This window comes from Bombyx mandarina, chromosome 06 (genome assembly GCF_030267445.1).
Source record: "Bombyx mandarina strain Sakado chromosome 06, ASM3026744v2".
NCBI lineage: Eukaryota > Metazoa > Arthropoda > Insecta > Lepidoptera > Bombycidae > Bombyx > Bombyx mandarina.
This window is the reverse complement of record NC_143213.1, coordinates 8,202,776-8,226,351: the sequence shown is the minus strand read 5'-3', so window position 1 is coordinate 8,226,351 and position 23,576 is coordinate 8,202,776. Positions and strand designations below refer to the sequence as shown.

Genomic DNA, 23,576 nt, shown 5'->3' with positions numbered 1-23,576 from the left:
AGTCCGTTAACTACAGAACTATAAGGTATATACCACAAAAACCTTTGTTTCGCCACGATCCACGAATCTACTCAAAAGGCTTCTCCGATTTTATGTATCATTGTGACTTTGTTAATTAATTACAAACGTTTAAAAATCTTTGTGCATCTCAACAAATTGTAATGTGTTAAATTTAATTACATAATAATAGGTAATCTATGATCCCTTTTACTAATATGCATTTGTTTCCAGACGAAAAAGTTGTGGCCTAAAGGATTTTCCTTCCTTGTCCTTGGAGTCCTTGGAGTTTTCCTTGTATTATTCCCGGTGTACCCAATAGATCGCGCCGGACTACGCCGACGGCTAAATCCCGCACCTTCACATTTCATCCTGTCGAAATACGATCTAAGAATAACATAGTAATCAAACCCCGCAAAACCATAAATTTTCTTACTTAGTTATTTGTGATATAATGTATTGTGGTGGTAGGTAGCACCACACTGCCTGTTTCTTCACAAAGCAGTCATGCTTTCCGGCTTGAAGGGTGTTGTAACTGCCGCTGTACCATGAAATTAGGATTTCGGTGTATTAAGGAGGATGGCGGCATTGACGTTGAGAAGTATATGAGCCCATAAAAATCTATCAATTGGACAATGATTCCTCGCACACATCTAGGAAAATATTAAAAATAACTAGCTCCTTTGATGTTAAGCAGTGAACGGATTATAGATAAAATTATTAATTCATCTGTGATATAAATTGTTTATTTTAAGTTAAGATTAAACTGTAACAATCGTTGTTTTATTTTATCTTCTATTTCCTTAAGCGTTAGAATTTTCTAGACATTATGGAATATTGAATGAATTGTATGTTTCTTTATCGACAATTAAGACCTTGATTTGGCGTTTTCAGACCGGAAACAAACCGATTTGACACGGCTATTGTACAGCTCGGTAAAAACGCGACCGACAAAATTGAGGACCTAATTAATTGTGACACGTTCAACGAACAACAACGCTTCTAAAGTCGATAAACAGTAATTTTGGTTTGTTAGGTACGTTTACTCGAATTTAATCCCTAACAGCATTTTCTTCAGATTTCTTTTTTTTTATTGCTTAGATGGGTGGACGAGCTCACAGCCCACCTGGTGTTAAGTGGTTACTGGAGCCCATAGACACCTACCACGTAAATGCGCCACCCACCTTGAGATGTAAGTTCTAAGGTCTCAGTATAGTTAGAACGGCTACCTCACCCTTCGAACCGAAACGCATTACTGCTTCACGGCGGAAATAGGTGGGGTGGTGGTACCTACCCGTGCGGACTCCCAAGAGGTCCTACCACCGGTTCGTAAATCATAGACATAATTAAAACTAATTTTACGGTTTTATATCTAGCATTCATTATTTTCGTTGTATTATTTATGACGGACTACTATAGTCTTGATCGACATTTCAATATTGTACTAGCTGCTGTCTAATTTATTATTATATATCTTGTCATTTTTATTTATTGCTTAGATGGATGGACGAGCTCACGACCCACCTGATGTTAAGTGATTACCGCAGCGCATAAGCATCTACAACGTAAATGCCGCCACTTACCTTGAAATAGGAGTAACAAGGGCTCAGTTTTTACAGTACAACTGCTGCCCCAACCTTCAAACCGAAACGCATTACTGCTTCACGGCAGAAATAGGCAGGATGGTGGTACCTACCCGTGTGGACTCACAAAACGACCTACCACCAGTAATTACACAAATTATAATTTTGCGGGTTTGATTCTTATTACACGATGTTATTCCTTCACCGTGGAAGTCAATCGTGAACATTTTGTTAAGTACGTATTTCATTAGAAAAATTGGTACTTGCCTTCGGGATTGGAACACCAGTACATCACAAGATACGAATGCACCGGACGTCTTAATCCTTTAGGCCATGACGACGACATTTAGGTTTCTTATCACGCTGAAAGAACTAACAGCTTATCAACAGTTAGTTTAACTGGGATTTTCATCTTCACGACAATAGGATCTTGGGTGCTAAGGTTTGGATTTCTTATTTCAATGGTCCCCCTTTAACCTCCTTCGAGACTACTATTTCGCTATCATCCGTCACCATTAATAATGTTACCATTTAATACCGACTGGGCTGTGAAGTTCATTGGCTTTTCTACTAAAGTTAAATAAGAATTATTTATTACAATCAGTCAACACAAACTAAGATGTTAAAAGTTAAACAGACAAAATTGAAATTATTTTCATTGAGTCTGTGATGGAAGTATCTATGGTGTACATTTAGTGAATACTTTGTAAAATAGTTCTAATGTTTATCAAAAATGTTTTCAATATGCGGAACATCTACATTAAAGAGCAAAAAATGGGAACTTTGCTTTTCCCGGAAAAAAGATTTATGATCCTTGAAGTAAATTTATTATCCCCATTATACAGATTGCAGAGTATTCTTGAACTATGCTTTAAAATAAATTAAAGTTCTTCACTAGACTGCGTGATTTAAAACTGTGCGAGTTTAACTAATGGTATTTTGTAATATGAAAATTAGACCATCGTTTTAACTTTGTACACTTTCTATATATTATGTCTACATTATTGCAAATAAAATATCGCCCACTCGCAAACTCAAAGACGGCACCTTAGATGACTTCATTAACTCCTACTAAACCCATCTACTAAATGGCATCTAGTTAGGGCTCATTACAGAAATCTATATATTAATACAAGAAGCAAAAACTTTGTACCCCTTTTTACGAAAATTGCGCGAACGGAGGAGTATGACATTTCTCACACTTATAGAGAACTAGCTGACCCGGCAAACATTGTTTGGCCATATATAAGATTTCTAGGGAATTTCTAGTTTAGAAAAAAAAACTAACTTATTGTAAGTGTGTAAGGATGTGATAAATGAGTGAAAGAGGTATGTAGTGCTGTGAACGATGAGGGAATATATAATAAAAATAACAAAACCTCATTCAACGACATAATACCTCATTATAACAACAAAAAATGTCCAAATAAAAAAAAAAAATGTTAGGGGTGGACAACCCTAATCACTTAGGGGTATGAAAAATAGATAGTAGCCGATTCTCAGGCTTACTGAATATGCATAAAAAATTTCATGAGAATCGGTCAAGCGGTTTCGGAGGAGTATGGGAACGAACATTGTGACACGAGAATTTTATATATAGAAGGAGTGCACAACGCTAATATTTTTTTTAAATAATGCATATTAGATACTTTAAATCAATAAAGAAAACATTACACACACTACCATGTATTTGTTACAACACATACATAAAAATATACTCTTTGCTTACTGCCAATTGGGAAACTTTTGTTATTGTTTAAAGTCTGTGGTCGAATTGAAAATAGATTAATATTGTTTGTCTTTAATATTATTGAGCTATAGTGCAGTTTTGGCGAATACTGTGATTATATTATCGATTAATAGTGTTTGACAATAGAACCATAATAATGTTTAAACTTATAATTTCATTTAATTATAGTCGAATCTCGACTACTGCGGGGCCACTAGTTACAGAAAACACGCATTACAGAAGTCATTTCTAGATATGAACTGATACACAACTTGATCTAAAGCTGTACTTATATAACAGATTTTTTTCAATTCAATAACTTCAGTTACCTTCGAATTCGTTGCTCTGAAATCTAAACTGTACAAGCAGCGTTCACAAACGTGAGCGGTCGAGCCGGATCGTTACTCACGTAATTCACGTCATAATGACAAAAGACATCTTCACAGCCCTCATTTATTTCGAGCTATGCAAAAACGGATTCCGGGGGAGGCGGTGGTTGGATGATTTTTGACACAATTTTATGACGACTAATAGTCAGGAGAGTCAGACACAGTTGAAATTTACTACCGTTTCTGTTGAAAGCTTCGGTGATTGTCGTACTAGACATTGGACAATTCGGGTCCCCCTCACATGTCGGTCTGGGGACCGGCGAGGGTGGCCTAAGAAGACGACGTGCAAGCTGCTCTGCACGCGTTTTACGCAAAAGCATCCGTGTGACGGAAGGCCGGCTATCCACGACCCACGCTGGTTCTGGTCCAGCGGGGTATTCCGTAGGATAGCTCACTCTAACCGGCGCCGTCTAGGCGGGCTTCGGATAGCCTGCCGACCGAGAGGGCTGGTGGTCGTGGCGCCGACGACCGCCAGTCCGACGTCCCGAGGGGGAGGGTGATGGGAGAGATGTGCTCCGCACTAAGCGCTTCACTTTCCCCCCTTTGCCTTTTCATGAGTTCTGTCTCATGCGAGGTTTGGACGTTGGTTGTTGAGCGATAGGAGGTTTTAGTCAGTTCGACTCTGACATCTATTTCCTCCTGAACAAAAAAAAAACAAAAAAACACATTGGACAACATAAGATAACAGCAAAACGGGTATTTTTATCATTTTATAATGAATTTCAAACGATTTTCACGTTTGTCAACAATACATAAATACACAAATTCTTGGATATATTTTAAACATATTTTGTTTGTTAATTATCAAGCAACCCAACTATTCTTAAACGATAATCTAATTGATTATTAGTATCTAATTGATTAAGACTGTTAGTTTCGTGTCGTTAAATAGTGTCGTGATATCACAGATTTAATAAGATGAGATTACGGATGAGTCGCTCCGTATTGTTAAACTAACTTATTACATTAGTTAAGAGTCATCCAAAATTTAATATTGTACATTAATAAATTAACCACAGACGATCTTTATTTAATATCAGCAAAGTTAAGTATCTGAATACATATTAAAAAGATAATGAACCAGTAAGTCAAGAACCTTCCCTACCTTTTAGAGAATAAATCAATATAATATGATTTACGTCTCATTATTTCAAAGTAGGCCTACATAATTTTAATAAATTTTAAAAACAAAAAAAAAAAATACTATCTCACTTTTTCAATGGTTGTAAGCCACAAATGAAACAATAACCCAAGTTATCTTGTTTTTTTTTTAAAAACTCCCAGTGTGTGCTAACTCTTTTATTTGGAAATAAAACAAAGAATTGATTTCGTTAATGTGCGATGATCAAGTATCTCTAGTCTGTTCTAAAATAATAATAATTTAATATCCATACGATATCTTTTCACCTTACGATTATCAATACTGACGAACAACATTAAATAAAAAGAATATAAAGAGTTTAAAACACATGTTACAGCAAAATAAAATGGCAACCTTATATGAAAAAAATAAAAAATAAAACATTTTTAAAGAAACAACAAATTATCACTGCAATTGAAAGTTTGTCTATTAAAACATAATCTTTATAGCCTTATACTTTTAATCATAGTGAAAATTTCGTACTAAAACCTGTGAATAAATTGACTTGTGAATTCATATATATATTTTTTTTATGATTGAAGGATTACTGGTGGCCCGGAGGCCTTTCCAGTTTCACCAGGACAGATGGGCGAGCAAAGGCTCAGCCAGGAGGAGTGGGATTTGCTAACAGCTACCCGAGCGCCTCCGAAGGAGACCTAACAGCTCAAGAGTATCTGCTTCGCGAATGAATCTACTACCGGATCGGAATCGCGACCCGCTGAGAAGATCCGGCGAGAAACTCAGCGAGAATTGTGAATTCACTGAGTGTAACGTAACCACGCAACCGAAAAAAGATATAAAACTAATAAATAAATGAATTAAAACGTAAAAAAAACTACAATGAGCGCGTCACTATTTCGTTGCGTAGGTTAATTAAAAACTTAATACATAATATATGAATTTACTGAGCATGAAAAAGAAATTCGAACTGTAATTGTAGTAACAGGTACGTAATTTCCTTTTAACGGTTACGTAGACGATACATGTCTGCCACCTGTCTGCAACGCATAATGCGCTACTTTGGCCACGTTGCCCGCAGAGGTGTAGACAAATTGGAACGTCTGATGGTCACTGGGAAAGTAGAAGGAAAACGTCCTAGAGGCCGGAGCCCCAAACGTTGGTCCGACCAGATCTCCGAGCAAACCAGCGGACCACTTAGCGCTGCACTACACCAGGCAACTGACCGGAACCGATGGAGGCTGACAGTCGACAAGCTAAAACGGAGTCACGATCCTCAGCAATGAGGGAGCGATGGAGAAGAAGAAAAAAGACGATACATAAGGTATTATTACAATTTAAAAACAAAAAAAAAGTGTTACATTATTTCTAAGCATTTTCTAAATATTTCGTAATTGTAACGAAAAAACATTAATTACTTTCGATTGCATCATAAAATTTTGCAAACTAGGTAAATAGTTCATATTCGTAATATGCGTAGTGAATGTCATTCAAGCCTATTTCAGATGAAACTATAATTCAGAAGTCGTCATGGCCTAAAGGATAAGACGGCGGTGCATTCGTATGACGCGATGCACCGGTGTTCGAATCCGGCAGGCGGGTACCAATTTTTCTAATGAAATATGTACTTAACAAATGTTCACGATTGACTTCCACGGTGAAGGAATAACATCGTGTAATAAAAACCAAACCCGCAAAATTATAATTTGCGTAATCACTGGTGGTAGGACCTCTTGGGAGTCCGCACGGGTAGGTACCACCACCCCGCCTATTTCCGCCGTGAAGCAGTAATGCGTTTCGGTTCGAAGGGTGGGGTAGCCGTTGTAACTATAGTGAGACCTTAGAACTTATATCTCGAGGTGGGTGGCGCATTTACGTTGTAGATGTCTATGGGCTCCAGTAACCACTTAACATCAGGTGGGCTGTGAGCTCGTCCATCCATCTAAGCAATAAAAAAAAAAAAAAAAAAAAATGTGTGAAGGCATATTGTATATAATATAGCATATTGTCGTACTCTTAACATAACTGACGTCTCATTAAGCTGATTATATCACGAAGATACGGTCTTCGCATTATGACGTTTACAAAGACTTCACTACCCCAATAGCAGTCCTTACAAAATATTAATTAATTTGGTATCGGTAACATAAAGTACACGAAGCACCCTTATCTATACATACATATAAATAAAATTGGAGTGTCTGCTTGTAACATTGAAATAACCGCTTTTTACTACATGCATATGAGTATATATATACGGTACATACACCAAACTAGCATTTTTTACAATTTTGTCTGTCTGTCTGTTCCGGCTGATCTCTGGAACAGCTGGACTGATTTTGACGAAACTTTCACTGATAGGTAGTTGATGATTAAGCAGTAACTTGGGCTACTTTTTTAGACTAGCTTCGCCCCGCGGCGTCGCCAGCGTTACGACAATAACCGCGGGTAACATCGAGGGACTCAACTACCTATACATATAAATAAAATTGGAGTGTCTGTTTGTAATATTGAAATAACCGCTTTTTACTACACGCATATGAATATATATACGGTACATACACCAAAATAACATTTTTTGCAATTTTTGTCTGTCTGTCTGTCTGTCTGTCTGTCTGTTTGTTCCGGCTAATCTCTGGAATGGCTGGACCAATTTTGACGGGACTTTCACTGATAGGTAGCTGATGATATAAGGAGTAACTTAGGCCACTTTTTTTAGACTAGCTTCGCCCCGCGGCGTCGTTCGCGTTACGACAATAGCCGCGGGTAACATCGCGGGACTCAGCTATCAATAATAAAATTTAATGTTTCCGAAGCGAAGCGAGGGCGGGTCGCTAATTGTACATATATTATTATGTATTCAATAGTGACACAAACTTGTAATTTGAAAGCGTACACATTGTGAAAAGATAAAATATGTTTACAAAACCCACAGCATAGAAAAATATTTTTTAAATATTAAGTATAGCTTTTTTATGTATGTAAAAAATGTTTACGAGAATGTCTACTTTGTTAATTTATTTTTATGTGTAAAATAGATTTTTTTGTTTCCCGTGTAAGCACACGAGTGTACAGCCCACATGATGGTGAGTGGTTACCGGCGCTCTTGCGACATCAGCAATGCCAAGCCGCTGCCTACCGTTAAATAAACAATACATTGTATACAAATATTATTTTTAAAATCGGTAAGTACACCGCGGCTAATTACTTTGCTTAGATAATTTTTGTCCATCTGATGGTTGTCCGGAAGAGAGCGCGCTTGGCGATAAGACCGCCCATTGTACTTTTGGTATTTTATATTTTGCATTTTTTATTTTTTTTATTTACTAGGTGTACAATAAAGCATAGTCTCTAGCTTTACAGGCTAATAATACTTTTAAAACGAAAACGTTCGAAAGTTGACACTTATGACGTCATGAAAGGTATCTATTTTTTTCTTTACCTACTCATGGGTACCTTGGGGGACTATTCCAGCTACGGACGCTACGGACGGATAAGTGAGCTCATGAGCTTAACCTGAGAGAATTTGCTAAAACTAGCCCCAGCAATAACAGTGGGTCACCGAATCTGCCCCCAGATCGGAAACGCGATCCACTGAGAAGATCCAGCGAGAAATTCAGTGGGTAAGATATCTATCTTTTTAACTTTGCCTATGTACGTAAACTGACTTATCCTTGGTACCAGAGATAAATATCTATATTCATTTTGTAAATCTCATGAGCAGTGTAGTGGCAAGGGTGGTTTTTTTAGAGGCAAATAAATTGAGTGAAGTATTTGATATAATATAATATACTTTGTATGTGAGGCATGTTGCACTCACCTCAGTAATAAAAAAAAGGTAAGATTCTAAGCGACACCATAACTCACCTTTAAATAAGTAGTATACATAATTTAATTTAATTAATACGTGAAGCAAAAACTTTGTGTCCCTTTTTACGAAAATTGTGCGGACGCAGGAGTATGAAATTTCTCACAATCATAGAGAATATAGAGAAGGAGTGCACAATGCTAATATTTTTTTTAAATAATGCATAAAAGATACTTTAAATCAATAAAGAAAACATTACACACACTACATACCATGTATTTGACGCACACACGCATGCATACTATTTATCTATCTATCTCTTAGGTTTATGATGCATACTATTTATTGTTAAACTTTTGTTCTTGACGTCTGTTGTCAAATTAAGAATAGATTAAATATTGTTTGTCTTTGTTAATATTTTTATAGTGTAGTATTGGCGAAATTTGTGATTATAGAAGTATAAAATACAGGGTGGCCCATAAGTGCTTTGATATGAAAAAAAAATTATTAAAATAAAACTAATTACATTATGAATTAAATTTTTATTTACATAAAAAGCTTAAAAAACGGGAATTATTTTTTGAAAATAACATCTCCTAAATGTAATCCGTTGCGATCACGGCACTCTTGCAAACGACGTCTAAAATTGTCGATGACTGCGCGGCACGTCACTGCTGAAATGCTTGTCATTTCTCTGCGGATGTTTTCTTTTAGGGCCTCAATTGACCGCGGGTTTGTGTCGTATACTTTAGCCTTAAGGTAGCCCCACAAAAAAAAATCCATCGGGGTCAGATCTGGACTACGTGGAGGCCAGGAAATGTCTCCTCTCTTAGAGATAACTTTGCCAGGAAAAAGTTGACGGATAACGGGCATAGCAGTGTTAGAGGTGTGAGAAGTGGCCCCATCCTGTTGAAACCACGTCCTGGCATTAAAGCCTGAAAAGTTTTGCAATTCTGGTATGAAAAACTCTTCGATCATAGCCACATATCGCTATGACGTAACAGTAACTGCGCGCCCTCTGCCATCCTCAAAGAAGTAAGGCCCTAGGATACCATGGGCTGACATAGCGGCCCAAACAGTCACTTTCGGACTATGTAAGGGCTTCTGATGCTTAAGTTTTGGATTGATGGGGCTCCAATAGCGGCAATTTTGTTTACTAACATGCCCGTTAAGATGGAAATGAGCCTCGTCAGAGAACATTATGTTATTGAAGGAAGTAAACCGATTCAACATTTCATTCGCATAATTTTGTCTTTGAATACCGTCAGTTTCCTTTAATTCTTGAACCAACTGAATTTTGTAAGGGTGCATATGTAAATCTTTCTTCAAAATCCGTTGTAACGATGTCCTGGATACGTTTAATGCTCTGGCGCGCTTACGAGTTGACTGTGTCGGATTTTCGCGAATAGACTGTGTCACTGTGTCTATGTTTTGTTCCGTACGTGACGTCCTTGGGCGACCCAACCGCGGTTTATCTAACGTCGAACCGGTCTCCTCGAACTTAGCAACCCAGTTCTTAATCGTTTGAAGAGTTGGAGTGTCGTCAAAGTTGTGTAAACCTTTGTGTTCTCGAAATTTACGCCGCGCAACGGTTGCCGAATTGTCGTTTTTATAAAACTCGCGCACACAAAACGCACGGTCCGCTCCGGTAAAACGCTCCATCGCGACTAAATTCCCAGAAACCGAAGCTACTCCCCCCGCTTCCCCTGCACCGCTCACGCGCGCCCTGTTCGTTTTATTCAAATTTTACTTTTCAAAGGACTTATGGGCCACCCGTACAATCATAATAGTGTACAAACTTACAATTCCAATTAATTATAGTTGAGTTTCGACTACTGCGGGACCTCTAGTTTAATTTAATCCTCGTAAAAGGTAAAAAGATATCATTCTTGAAGTAAAAATGACGATAGAAATGTAAACGGAAACAAATATTATAACTATTATATAACTAATATTTTTAGCAAAGCAAAAATGATTATTGCTTTCGTAAGTTCGTAGTTTGTGAGTATTCGTGAATGGAAGACAAAGAGAACTGGAGAACGAATTCCACGGCCGTAATCCATTTCTCGTAACAATGTTAAATACTCCAAGGTAACACTGGATTTTTCGTAGTATTATCTATTATATCAATATCTTTATCTCGCCTGGTGGTCGGCCGATTTTCTTTTTGGTTTTTTTATTAGCTTTTACTATTTACGAGCTTTGGTGTTACCAATAAATACTTTGGAAAACAGTTTTATTCCCAGTACGATTCCATCGTTGTCGTGAGTCATTTCTTTATTTCTTTTAAATATCAGTTTTATAGTACAACGGCTGTCCCACCCTTCAAACCGAAACGCATTACTGCTTTGCCGTAGAAATAGGTAGGGTAGTACCTATCAGTGGTAGTATCTACCAGTGCGGACAAAAAAGACACCCAACCATCGGTAAAGAAATAAATCTGAATTCTGAGGTATAAGTAATTGTTTTTTTATTGCGTAAACGGTGGATGAGCTCGCGGTGGTTGAGGTTAAGCGGTAACTGGTGCAGTGGACAACAGAACGTGAATGCCGCAATAATTCTTGAGACATGAAGTCTGAGTTTAAATTGTAAAGTATAGCGGCTGTAATCGAAACCAAAAACGAAAGTGTATGCCTAAATAAAGTATTCAATAAAGTAAAGTATCTAAATAAAGTATTGTTACGCCGGTAAGAGTAACACCATTTATCGTCGAATAGCCGAAAGGAATATCAAAGGATCTAGAAACATCTAGAACGCTCGAGAAGTACAACGCCATCTATTGTCAGATAGCAGAAACACATGTCGAAAATACTCGACTTGTGAGGATGTTGTGATAATTCTAAGGTTATCGTATCGACAATAAAAGCGTTGCAGAGATGGCACGAAGCAGTCACTAATTGGAACTACTCGAAGCGAAACAGCGAACGGATCACCATATGCGAAGCGGAAGAAGTTAATTAAGAATTTGAAATGTTCTGAGTGTTCTAAATGTTGAATACAGTTCTAATGTACACTTCGGTAGAATTTTTCATTTATGCCGAACCCCAGCGCGTAACAGTATTCGATAAAGTATCTAATTGATCTTGAAAGCTATTAATTAACAAGGATACGGTTTTATTTATTAACAGTAAGCTAAATTCTGATTTTTTTTAAACCGTTTTCTTTTGTAGAACTTGAAATATATTATTATGTATTTATAATATGTTAATGTTGCGAATCAACAACTAAATCAGTTATAATATTTTTACGTTTCCGCAAATCGTATTTCCATTTTCAGTGAACAATATCTACATACGTAAATAGCGCTACGTCTTATTTGAGTAAAACACGAAACGATTGCTTTGAAATGGGAATTGAACCTTGAATTTGGTGATTAATCTATAATGAAGTACCTGCTTGACACGCTATCGATAAGAATTTTATAAATACTCTGAAGATTTTGTTGTAGTTAGTATATTTTTTTAAATCATTGCTTTATTTTACTATGAAGAGACTATACCTAAGATACTTTAATTGAAATGACTAAAACACAATCGTACGCACCTACGAAGAAGTCTTCAAGAAAGTACTCGAATTCAGAAATGTAGCAAAATGAGTTTGAGATTAAAACATGAAAGTTTGCGGTCGTATAATCACACAATAAAGTCAGTACGTACTAATACATATTGAATACACGAGACCAATTGAAAGTCTGCGGCGACCACAGCTACACACAATGCCAATTCTCAATCAAATGAAATCAAAAATTTTTTATTCAACATTAATGAAAGTACATACTTGTTGAACGTCAAAAGAACTACCGCCAATTCACAAAAACTAGCCTCCGTCCTGAGAAGAATTGGCAAGAAACTCAGCGGGCATGTCTTTTTTTTGAATATTAGATTTTTTTAAATATTCATTTTTACAATGAGTATTATAACGTAACAATTATTACATTATTGAAATACCCCGAGCGAGCAACTCATTCCCACTTTGTGCAATCTTCTAGATAATCATTGACTTTATAGTAAGCTTTATTGCACAGATATTCTTTAATAGTTTTCTTAAATCTATGTATATGTAGGTTCGGAACATCTTGTGGGATTTTGATGTACAGGCGGACAGACAAACACCCGAATGAATTTCGTAAAAAATCTAAAATACTTAAGATCTTTCTTACTGCTATTTTTCACGTTTCACTTAACATCAAAAGTCTACCGGGGTAAATAAAGATCGATCGAACTCTATGTAACATTAATGGCTTATGTATGTTTGTTTGCTTCGCTTCAGATTTTTTTATTGCTTTGATGGGTGGGCGAACTCACGGCCCACCTGGTGTTAAATGGTTACCGGAGCCCATGCACATCTACAATGTAAATACCGCGACCTACCTTCAGATATGAGACGTAAGTTCTCAGTTTTTTACAGTGCAACGGCTGCCCTACTCTTCAAACCGAAACGCATTACTGTTTCACGGCAGAAATAGGCTACAAGATATTACCTATACGTACGGGCTCACAAGCCGCCCTTTCCAAACCAAAACACAATTAACATTGAAAACCGATTGAAAGCCGATCTATGCCGAGTTACATAATACTGTCAGCCAAGACTTTACGTACCTCTTAATGAGAAAATAATTAATTATGTTACCAACAATACTTTTGAATAAGCAAACGTGAAATTATTTTAAAAGCCGCTATAAATCTGAATGTAATTAAACAAAACTATTACTTTATCGTTTCTTGAGTTTCACATTTGCACTTGCAAAATTTTTAACATGCAACCAAATTTAAAGTTTTGAAATGCTCGTTTTTAATGACAGTCTACCATTTATTAAATAAACTTATATTATATATATAATCGATTCAATGATTTAGTAATGATGACAAAAATCACTTTACTTCTACTAGTTTGTAAAATGACAACGCCGATTTTAAAATAATCTTGTACGTGGAGTAAATAACAATGCTTGTATTCATTGTTAACTGAAACCCATAGATTTAACATCATAATATCGAATTTTCAATATCACAGTCACCCTTCGAACTCGAACAGATTTCTAATTTGCGGCAGAGATAACGAAGACATCGGAAGGACACGCAACTTGTCTTGAAACTTTGTAATATATACTGCCCGCTTTAACTGTAACAGCAACTTTGCGATTTACTTTTGTGTGCATTAGACTTCGACCTCACCCTTTTTTTTAACGCTGGGGAATCCATTTACGGATACCCGGTCGAGGGGGGTAACAGACCGGCTTATGTCGGACTCCGGCGCCTCCAGAGAAGAAGAGGGAGAAGAGGAAGACTAGGGTCTTCCTCTTCTTCCAATTCTTGCCGGGAGACTACGCCTTGAGAAAGGCGCGAGGCACTGCACGGCGTCAGCCACGCAAAAGCTACCCCGCAAAACCGACTAAACCCCATCGAGCCCCACCACTCCTACTCCACGAGACCCACGGTACCACACAGTGCGCGCCGAAGGCTCGCCGTCGCCGGTACCCGTCCTGATAATAGAACGGGACTCCATCCCCGGGAAGATCCCACAGGACATCGTCTCGGAAGACACACCGTGAGCGGTGCACAGGAGCCACCTTGCGCCGCCTCAGCACCGGACTGACAGCAGAGCACCGGGCGCCCTGCACCCGGCACCCGACAGCCACTACGGGAGATGAACGGGAGCTTCGCGCCCGTGCCACCCACTCCGCCTTCTTCGCTGAGGAGCCGAAGAAGGATCCCACTCCCTATCAGGCTCTTCAACCTCAAGGAACGCCATGACCAGGTCGCAAAACCTGGTCATGGCCTCCCACGAATTCTGGTCTTCTAGCAAGCAGGCGATGACAGCCCGCAAGGAGAGGTCTCTCCCCAGCACCGCGATGAGGTCCCACCGCGAGTGCTCCCAACGCAGGCACGCTTCGAGTGCGTGTTGAGCGTTATCGTCCGGACGCCCGCACTGGTGGCAACCCGGATGTGACTCTCTCCTGCAGACCTTCCACAGGTACCTCCCGAAGCGGCCATAAATGATCTTACCCTAAGTCGGTATTCACATTTTCACGTTTAATAATTAAAGTATTTAGTGCCGAGCGGCACTACATCATTTTGCAAAAACAAAAAATCTTTACGTGTTTAGTTTCGACTGTGTGAGCTAGTCACAACTAAAACTCTTGGTTGTGAAAATTAATCTGTAACAAATAAATATATGTGCTTATTAAAATAAATGTAGGATTATCTGAGGAGTTATTCGCGATCATCCTCCATCTCTCTTTTATCAATGCACCGCCCGCTACCGGAGCAGAATTCATTCTTCATTCATTCATACCAATCTGGAACCAATGCGTTTCCTCGTACCATATGGATTTGTAATGAGCTCCCCTTCATGGTGTTTCTCAAGCGAAATGACATGTCTTTGCGCCTCTGACTAATTCCCATGAGCGATGGATAATATTTACTACTAGTTTTTGCCCGCGACTTCGTCCGCGTGGAATAGTTCACAAATAATCCTATTTTTTTTGAACAAATTTGGTTAGCATAAAAAACGTTATAGTGAGCCAACCTAAGCATATCAACATATGCTGTGGCAGACTTTTTTAGTTCTTTTAAAGGGGAACAATTCTGTCGTACATTATTTTAGCGAAACTTTAATCGTTTCTGCAGCGCATGCAGCGGAAGCTCTCAAGAGGGAAAAAAACCCCGATTTTGAAACACTCTTTATTGGTGCTCCGCTCGCATTGGTCTTAGCGTGATGTTATATAGCCTTCCTCGATAAATGAACCATCTAACACTGAAAGAAATTTTCAAATCGGATCAGTAGTTTCTGAGATTAGCGCTTTCAAACAAACAAACTCTTCAGCTTTATAATATTAATATAGATGAAATAGGTCGTATGCTCGTCGTATTAGCAGCAGTAGTACAACTACTAAGGAGTATTAGTAGTAGTTTTACTAGTGGTAGGACCTCTTGTGAATCCTCACGGGTAGGTACCACTGCCCTGCCTATTTCGGTCGTGAAGCAGTAATGCGTTTCGGTTTGAAGGGTGGGGCAGCCGTTGTAACTATACTGAGACATTAGAACTTATATCGCAAGGTGGGTGGCGCATTTACGTTGTAGATGTCTGTGGCCTCCAGTGATCAAATAACACCAGGTGGGCTGTGAGATCGTCTAACCAACTTGCAATTTAAAAAAAAAACTATATACACGACATTGTATAAAACATACAATATAACAGCCACCGCTTATGATTTAGGTATGTATTTAATTTAGGAAATACTTTAAACCTAATATCATTCAAAAAATATTCTATACTCATCGGCCCCTTGCGATACCAGAACAAGAATATTTCGAATACCAAACATATCTAATACTAGCGACCCGCCCTCGCTCGCTTCGGAAACATTAAAACAGACATGAAACCAAAAAAAATAATTAAAAAAAAATTAAAAAAAGTAGCCTATGTTCATCAGGGACAATGTCGGCTTCTAATGGAAAAATATTTTTTCAAATCGGTCCAGTAGTTTCGGAGCCTATTCGAAACAAACAAACAAACAAATCTTTCCTCTTTATAATATTATTACTAGCGACCCGCCCTCGCTTCGCTTCGGAAACATTAAAACACACATGAAACCAAAAAAATAAAATAAAAAAAATAATTAAAAAAAGTAGCCTATGTTCATCAGGGACAATGTCGGCTTCTAATGGAAAAAGAAGAGCCTATTCGAAACAAACAAACAAACAAATCTTTCCTCTTTATAATATTATATCTAATAAGATAATGGCCCTGGGAATGGAGCATACATCCCGTAGTCACTAACAACAAGACAAATAAGATTTTAGATGCAAAGACGTGTAATGTGTTTTGCAAATACGCGATCGAAAAATCACAAAACACGGTGTGAACTATAAATGAATGACTAAGAGAGTAGAAGTCTAAATTTAATTTATTTCGGCTCTATGAAAAATTCTTACGGGCATTGGAATTGTTCACGAGATTCACGATGTTACGAAATTCCGTACGACGATTATTAGTTTTAAATGTCACTAACGTAACGTTGAATTACGAAAAAAAAAAACACTACACTATTTAAGAACATCTAATTTCACAATAAAGTCTTATAATATATCTAAAAAATATTTGTCGACAAGGCACGTTCGCGTCTTATTTCCAAACGCTTATTGCAATATACACTTTTCCGGGAGACATCTTTGCGACTTTCATTGAATAACTTTGAAGAGCTCGTTCTAAAGGTATCGGTACCTACATTGGATGACTCACTTTACAAATATCTCAAAACCGTTCTCGATAACTTAAATATGACTGGATGCGATCATCGATTTATTCCTATTCTAAATATTCTATCTCTGCATACCTAAATTATTGTATTAATTGCTCCTAAATTCGCTAATAAATAACAAAAGAGGGTGATATAAATTCACTTACTAAGATCATAGCATTTTAATATAAAAGCAACATGTGTGCCATCCACACACGGTAGACTTAAAACTTTCTATCTAAGTATTACGTCTTATTAACTGTTAGCAAATCTCACCCCTCCTGGCTAACCCCGTGCTCGCCCATCTGTCCTGGTGAAACTAGAACGGTCTCCGGGCCACCAGTAGTAATCCTTGCTTCATAATGAAAAAAGGTCTCATTCTCTCGCATCTATAGAATAGGCATCTATAGACTAGAGTCGTATATATATATTTGTCGGTTATTCGTTTCATCCATATTTTAGATGACAAACGTACTAAAGAATTTTGCTCTTGAAAAAATTACTCCCTCTTTCCAGTTTTAGTTTTCCAGCCACTAGAAAATACATCGGACAGTACAATGTTTATTTAAATCACACCAATATAATTTGAAAAACAATTGTTTACGTTAAAAAACAACGTTAAACAACAAGATTTGATTTCAATTAAACATTTTATCTATCTCTATATACAAAGTAGAAGGAAAGAGACCTCGCGGCCGATTACTTAGCCGTTGGTGTGATCAAGTAACCGCTCTAACTGGGTTGCAAATCGCAACCATCATTCGAGAAGCTAAGGACCGGACGAGATGTAAACAGCTCACGAGGCAGGCCACGGTCAAGTTTCAGGGACACGACCTTCAGCAATGAAGAAAGCGACGAAGAAGAAGAAGAAGAAAGAATATATAAAAATGAATTGCTGTTCGTTAGTCTCGCTAAAACTCGAGAACGGCCGGACCGATTTGGCTAATTTTAGTCTTGAATTATTTGTGGAAGTCCAGAGAAGGTTTAAAAGGTAGATAAATATGAAAATGCTCGGAATGAAACAAAAATTACAATTTTGTTTTTCCTTTGATGTGTCCCCCGTCGGACGGATTCCTTTTGTTTGTTTTAAGTTTATATTATACAAAAGCTTAGGTCTTTTATTTATCGATTGAGGCACTACGAAGTCTGCCGGGTCAGCTCGTAACAGATAAAAAAGTATAGTCGTATAGTCGACCTTGAATGCTTTAAACAAAATAAAAGTGACATGCAGCCCAGTTTTTCTCGCTCCCGGTGTTTTAAACAAAAGGCATGCAGAACAAGAGGCCGAACGAGTGAGGCAATCTCAATTCAATTTGCTTTTACTGTTACTTTAAATTATTTAGCAGCAGCTACCCAAAAGCCAGACATAGTTACACGACTTAGACTGCTCATGCATATAGTTAACAGCCCGATTACTAGAAATTTCTAGAAATATATTATATTGACAAAAAACTCATTGTTCACATAAGGAACACGCAAAATAATTCCAGTAAGAATGTAAAGTGAATAATACGGATAAGCCAGCTACTGGCTACAGTTCTTAGTTAAGGACCTAAGAAGTTCATGGACATAAGAACGTATGGGTTTGTTTAATCCAGAAAAAAGTACCATCCTTGAAAGTTTTTTTCTACGTTAATATCACACCGGATGTGAAAGCTACTATAAAACTGATGTATTGTAAAAAAAAAATACTATTATATTCTCGGTCAAATAACGCATACATTTTTTGTTGGTCGTTCGATTTATTTGTTGTTAGTCACCGATACGATTGTATTGATTCTGCCGGGACTTTCATTGCCAGACAGCAAAATATCTGTAGTAATATTTTAGGGTAATATTATTAGAAATAGATTGGAAAATAGCCGAAACTTTCTAAATCAATTTAAGATTTACCCACGTCTTCTTGTATTTGCAATGGCATTTAGATTTGATACTCGGTGGAGGATTTGCATAAAATATCCTACCTCTTCTAACGCTTACAAAATATTACCTCTATTCCGAAAAAATGTACGTCCTCTTTGATATATCTATTTTCTAAGCATTTCGATGTTATTTTCTTGCGCGTTTAAAATGGGTTTTGTCTAATGTTACTTCTACTAATTTAATAAAAATAATAGAATCTGTAAATGTAACTGATAACAAATAAAAATTCCTATAACAAATAAAAATTCCTAACTGCTCCGTGTTTGAGAATTAATTTCAGTGATTATTACTACTCATTATTATTATTACTCATTATTATACACAAGAATCAAGTGTCGGTATAATTATAATTTTCATTTGATTGCAAGTCGATCTATTGATCCCATAACACTCATACAAAAACTTACCAATACATGTGTAATTAGGACATCCCGTCATAAGAAAATATTTTCGCAACGAAAAAACTCTAACATATTTTGTCATATTGTCATGTCATGTCATTATTGTAGAAATTAATAGTCTGAATAACCAAAACCCAAACATTCAGACTGCAATAATTATAAATCGGAATTTTGATTGTTAAACCAAAAACGTCTGAACAAAAAGACTTTGGCAATGTCTCTATCTCAATCTCCGTCACATAAACTTTGTGGCCATTGTGGGACATAATACAGATTTACGATACGTGACGAAATGTTGTGACAAAAATAATACTTGATAAAATTTAAGGGTAGCCCAAACGTGGCAAAGGAAATATCTATGTAATATATTAATAATATAAATATAATATATTTTTATTATTGCTCGTTTTCCAAATCGAAGGAAAATATTGAAACCCGCAGATAAAAGTACTGATATTAAAAATCGTATACGTTTCACAAAAGTTGAAATTCCACTATAAATATCCTAACAAATTAGACATCTATCTAAGTTTTCTGTATATTTAATTGTATGCATTATCGGTACTTAGAACTAGGACCGGATATGCGTCGAAATTTTAAACCTACTGACCGGCAGCTGTACCAGAAATCATCATCATCATCATCATTTCAGCCTATCGCCGTCCACTGCTGAACATGGGCCTCTCCAATAGATTTCCAGTGCGACCGGTCCATTGCCACCTGCATCCAACGAGACCCAGCGCTTTTTACTAGGTCGTCGGTCCATCTAGTAGGTGGCCGTCCCATACTGCGCTTGCCAATACGCGGTCGCCACTCCAGGATCTTTCTGCCCCATCGACCGTCCTCTCTTCGTGCTATGTGGCCGGCCCACATAGAAATCAGGTATATATCAACTAATCAGACCTTGTAAGAATAGTTATGTGTTATATTAACATGCTTCGGGGAACAAATCTAATACCCTGAACCAATTCGCTGGTCCCTAAAAGGTATGTAAATATGTAAATCCTTGTTTCTGTTTCGCGGAGAAAGGTTGTAGCCGAATTTCGGTTGGAAACGAATGAAAAAACGGCTTTTGTGGTACCACCCACCGTCCCAGAAAACAAATCTAAACCAACCAACGAACCTAATACATTTCTGTATATGAACGTAAATGCTACATTTAGAGCGTGCGAGGGATTTTCTTTCTGAAAATAATTGGAATAGAAAAAACATGATTCGTTAAGGAAGCTATTACTACTTCGAGAGTTCAAAGAAATTCGAAAACCATATACATAATTTTGAAGTAATCAAATGTATAAAACACGAGTCATTACCAACGAAAATCGTGAAGAATCGATCTCTATTTTAAAGAGATATTTTTTTTCAAGTATTTTAGTATATTAAAGGCCTAAATATAAACTGTCCAGTCCACTGTAAAGGAAAGAATCAGCGAAAAAGAACGATTTTCTTAATATTTTTAATATATTATATAATTATAATTTGTCGCCATTTGAGGAATTTAAAAGCAAGATAAATGATATAAATAGAACTACAATTTAAAAATTAACTGAACCAAGAAATAGGATATAAACAAAACCACATTTTAGAACAAACTGAAAAGGCTGAAACTTAAAGCAATAAATAAGTACTTACAAATTTTAAGGTAATCACTGCCCAAAGCTTAAGTCTCTTGGTACACACGTATAGAACAATGCGACTATGCTGTTGTTCAAACTGATACCAAGTTTCTCACGAAGTACGTACTGAACTCCAGTTCACAATTCACTTCCACTATTAAAGAATGACATCGTATAATAAAAATTGTAACAGCATTCAGCAACATTTATAAGTTGCGTTATTATTGTTCAACCGTGTCATAGACCTCAAGTCAATGTGTGTAGCGGCATTCACGTTGTGATATCTATGGGCTCCAGTAAACAATTACCTAAATATTTTATATATATTTATAATATATTTATTCAAGCCTCTTAAAATGCAAACACGTACAAGAATTCTTAACACTAGTATAATAATATACATGGCTTTTTTATGAGGTATACAATAAGAAAATTCCCTGATTTTTATGCTAGGAAAACCTGTGTTACAAAAGTCAGTGGTTCAGTGCTAGGTCACCAGTTAAAGAAAGTTAACCAGGAAGAGCGATCTGTAAGAATATAGTACGCACGTGTATGTGTGTGTGTGTGTGCTGTGTGTGTGTGTGTGTGTGTGTATGTGTGTGGGTGTGTGTGTGTGGGTGTGTGTGTGTGTGTGTGTGTGGGTGGGTGTGTGTGTGTGTGTGTGTGTGTTAGTGTTTTTGTAAATGATCCACGATTCTATGAAATAAAAAAACAAAAGTTTCTTTTACCTAACAGAGAACATGATTTAATTATATTCCGTATATATTTACGTATGAGCAAAGTAAGGTGTATATGGATTTTATGTGTACCTACTCGAAAATTTCATAACTTATTTTTGTGCATGTTTATATGACGTTAAGTCAGTTTGAGCTCACGTGCGTAGACTCAGGTGAAGGCTGTCAGACGTAATCGATTTGACGCCTACTTAACGAATGCGAAATTATCTCATTACGTAAATTATCGTATAGTGTACAATGTAAAATCTAATTACTGGTCTAAATTTCACGGCACAGTGAAGCACGAATAAAAAAAACGAAGCTATAAGAAACGGAAAGGGAAATGGATGCGGTGATCGCATGTTTCGTTCACATCCACGTGATGGTTTTTTATTGCATAACATCAGACTCTGTTTTACTCGTAATGCTTGAACTAAATTCTGATTGATTTGCTAATAACATTACGGTTGAATAACTTCATCTAACGAGGGAAGTAATTATGGATGTGTGAAGGATATTGTGTAAGGTTAATGCGATATATTTGAAATTTAAAAAAAAATGTTGCGCTGACGCACGATTCCAGTTTTGAGGGGAATTCTTTTTCTTGAAGTCGTCGTGGCCTAAAGGATAAGATCATTTTTCTAATGAAATACGTACTCAACAAATGTTCACGATTGACTTGCACGGTGAAGGAATAAAATCGTGTAATAAAAATCAAACCCGCAAAATTATAATTTGCGTAATTACTGGTAGTAGGACCACTTGTGAGTCCGCACGGGTAGGTACCACCGCCCTGCCTATTTCTGCCGTGAAGCAGTAATGCGTTTCGGTTTTAAGGGTGATGCAGTCGTTGTAACTATACTTGAGACCTTTGAACTTATATCTCAAGGTGGGTGGCGCATTAACATTGTAGATGTCTTTGGGCTCCAGTAACCACTTAACACCAGGTGGGCTGTGAGCTCGTCCACCTATCTAAGCAATAAAAAAAAAAAAACATTAACATGCAATAATGAAACAATAATGAAATAATTGAAAACCTACTTCAATATCGAAAGACAATATTGAATTGATATTAAATATTAACATATCAATGGATCACTTCGAAAGTACACTATTTCAATTCAACCAATATTTTAAGAAATCGGTACATAAATAACGCAAAAATCGGCGAATACACATAAGAAAATGCATACAGTCGAAAATGGAATAAACTGCGTTTTTAAAAGCTATTTGAAAATAAAAAGTACGCTTATTACATGCATTACGGGTCAGAGGATGTTAATGCATCTAGAATAGACCAATGGGTTTAATAATTAGTAACCATGACCACTTTACAACGGAACCTGGATATGACTTCCTGGATTTAAGTTAGTATTTTTCCTAAAAGTAGTCGGTGTCCGAAATACTGCTCTAATGCTCTTCCATTGTCAATGAATTCACGAAAATGTCTAGTTTATGTTTTATTTAAATCATATTCTATTATTTAGTAACTGGAAATTAACAAAATATATTGCTAGCTTTTGCCCGCGACTTCGTCCGCGTGGAAGTTACTTTGAAATAACGCTAAATTTTAGGCGAGACTTTAATTACGTAGAAAGTGAAAATATTTTTGAATAATAAAACGCTAAGGAGCAATATAAGGTGCCAAAATCAAGCTTTTTAACCGACTTTAAAGAGAAGGCTATCAATTCAACCACAATTTTTTGTATGTTCACCGATTTCTTGAGAACGCTTGAACCGATTCTGATAATTCTTTTTTCTTTTATTTGTTCGAAAGGGTAGACTTCCCGAATGGTCCTGTAATCATTAGGATCATGATGTAACGATGGGATCCTGGAGAAATTCAGAAAAATCTACAATTTTCAAAGCCTACCTTGAAGTGATTTGGGTGTTTCTTGTTATTCTTCTTATTGTGTGCCGCCACATGTTCATCATTATTACGCGCTTGATCATTATTTTGCTGCGATGTTAAGCACTTGTAATGAATAACGGTTTTGTTTAGATAGGGATTGTTAATATCATATTTAAACGCCTTCACAAATAATGCTTTATTTCTGAACAAACTTGGTTAGC

General features: G+C 36.9%; 1 protein-coding gene across 2 annotated transcripts in view; it reads right to left on the bottom strand.

Annotated features, from left to right (window-relative positions):
- LOC114250822 (peroxidase) overlaps positions 1–23,576 on the bottom strand; it is a 78,382-nt gene that overhangs the window by 42,127 nt on the left and 12,679 nt on the right. The window lies entirely within an intron of this gene.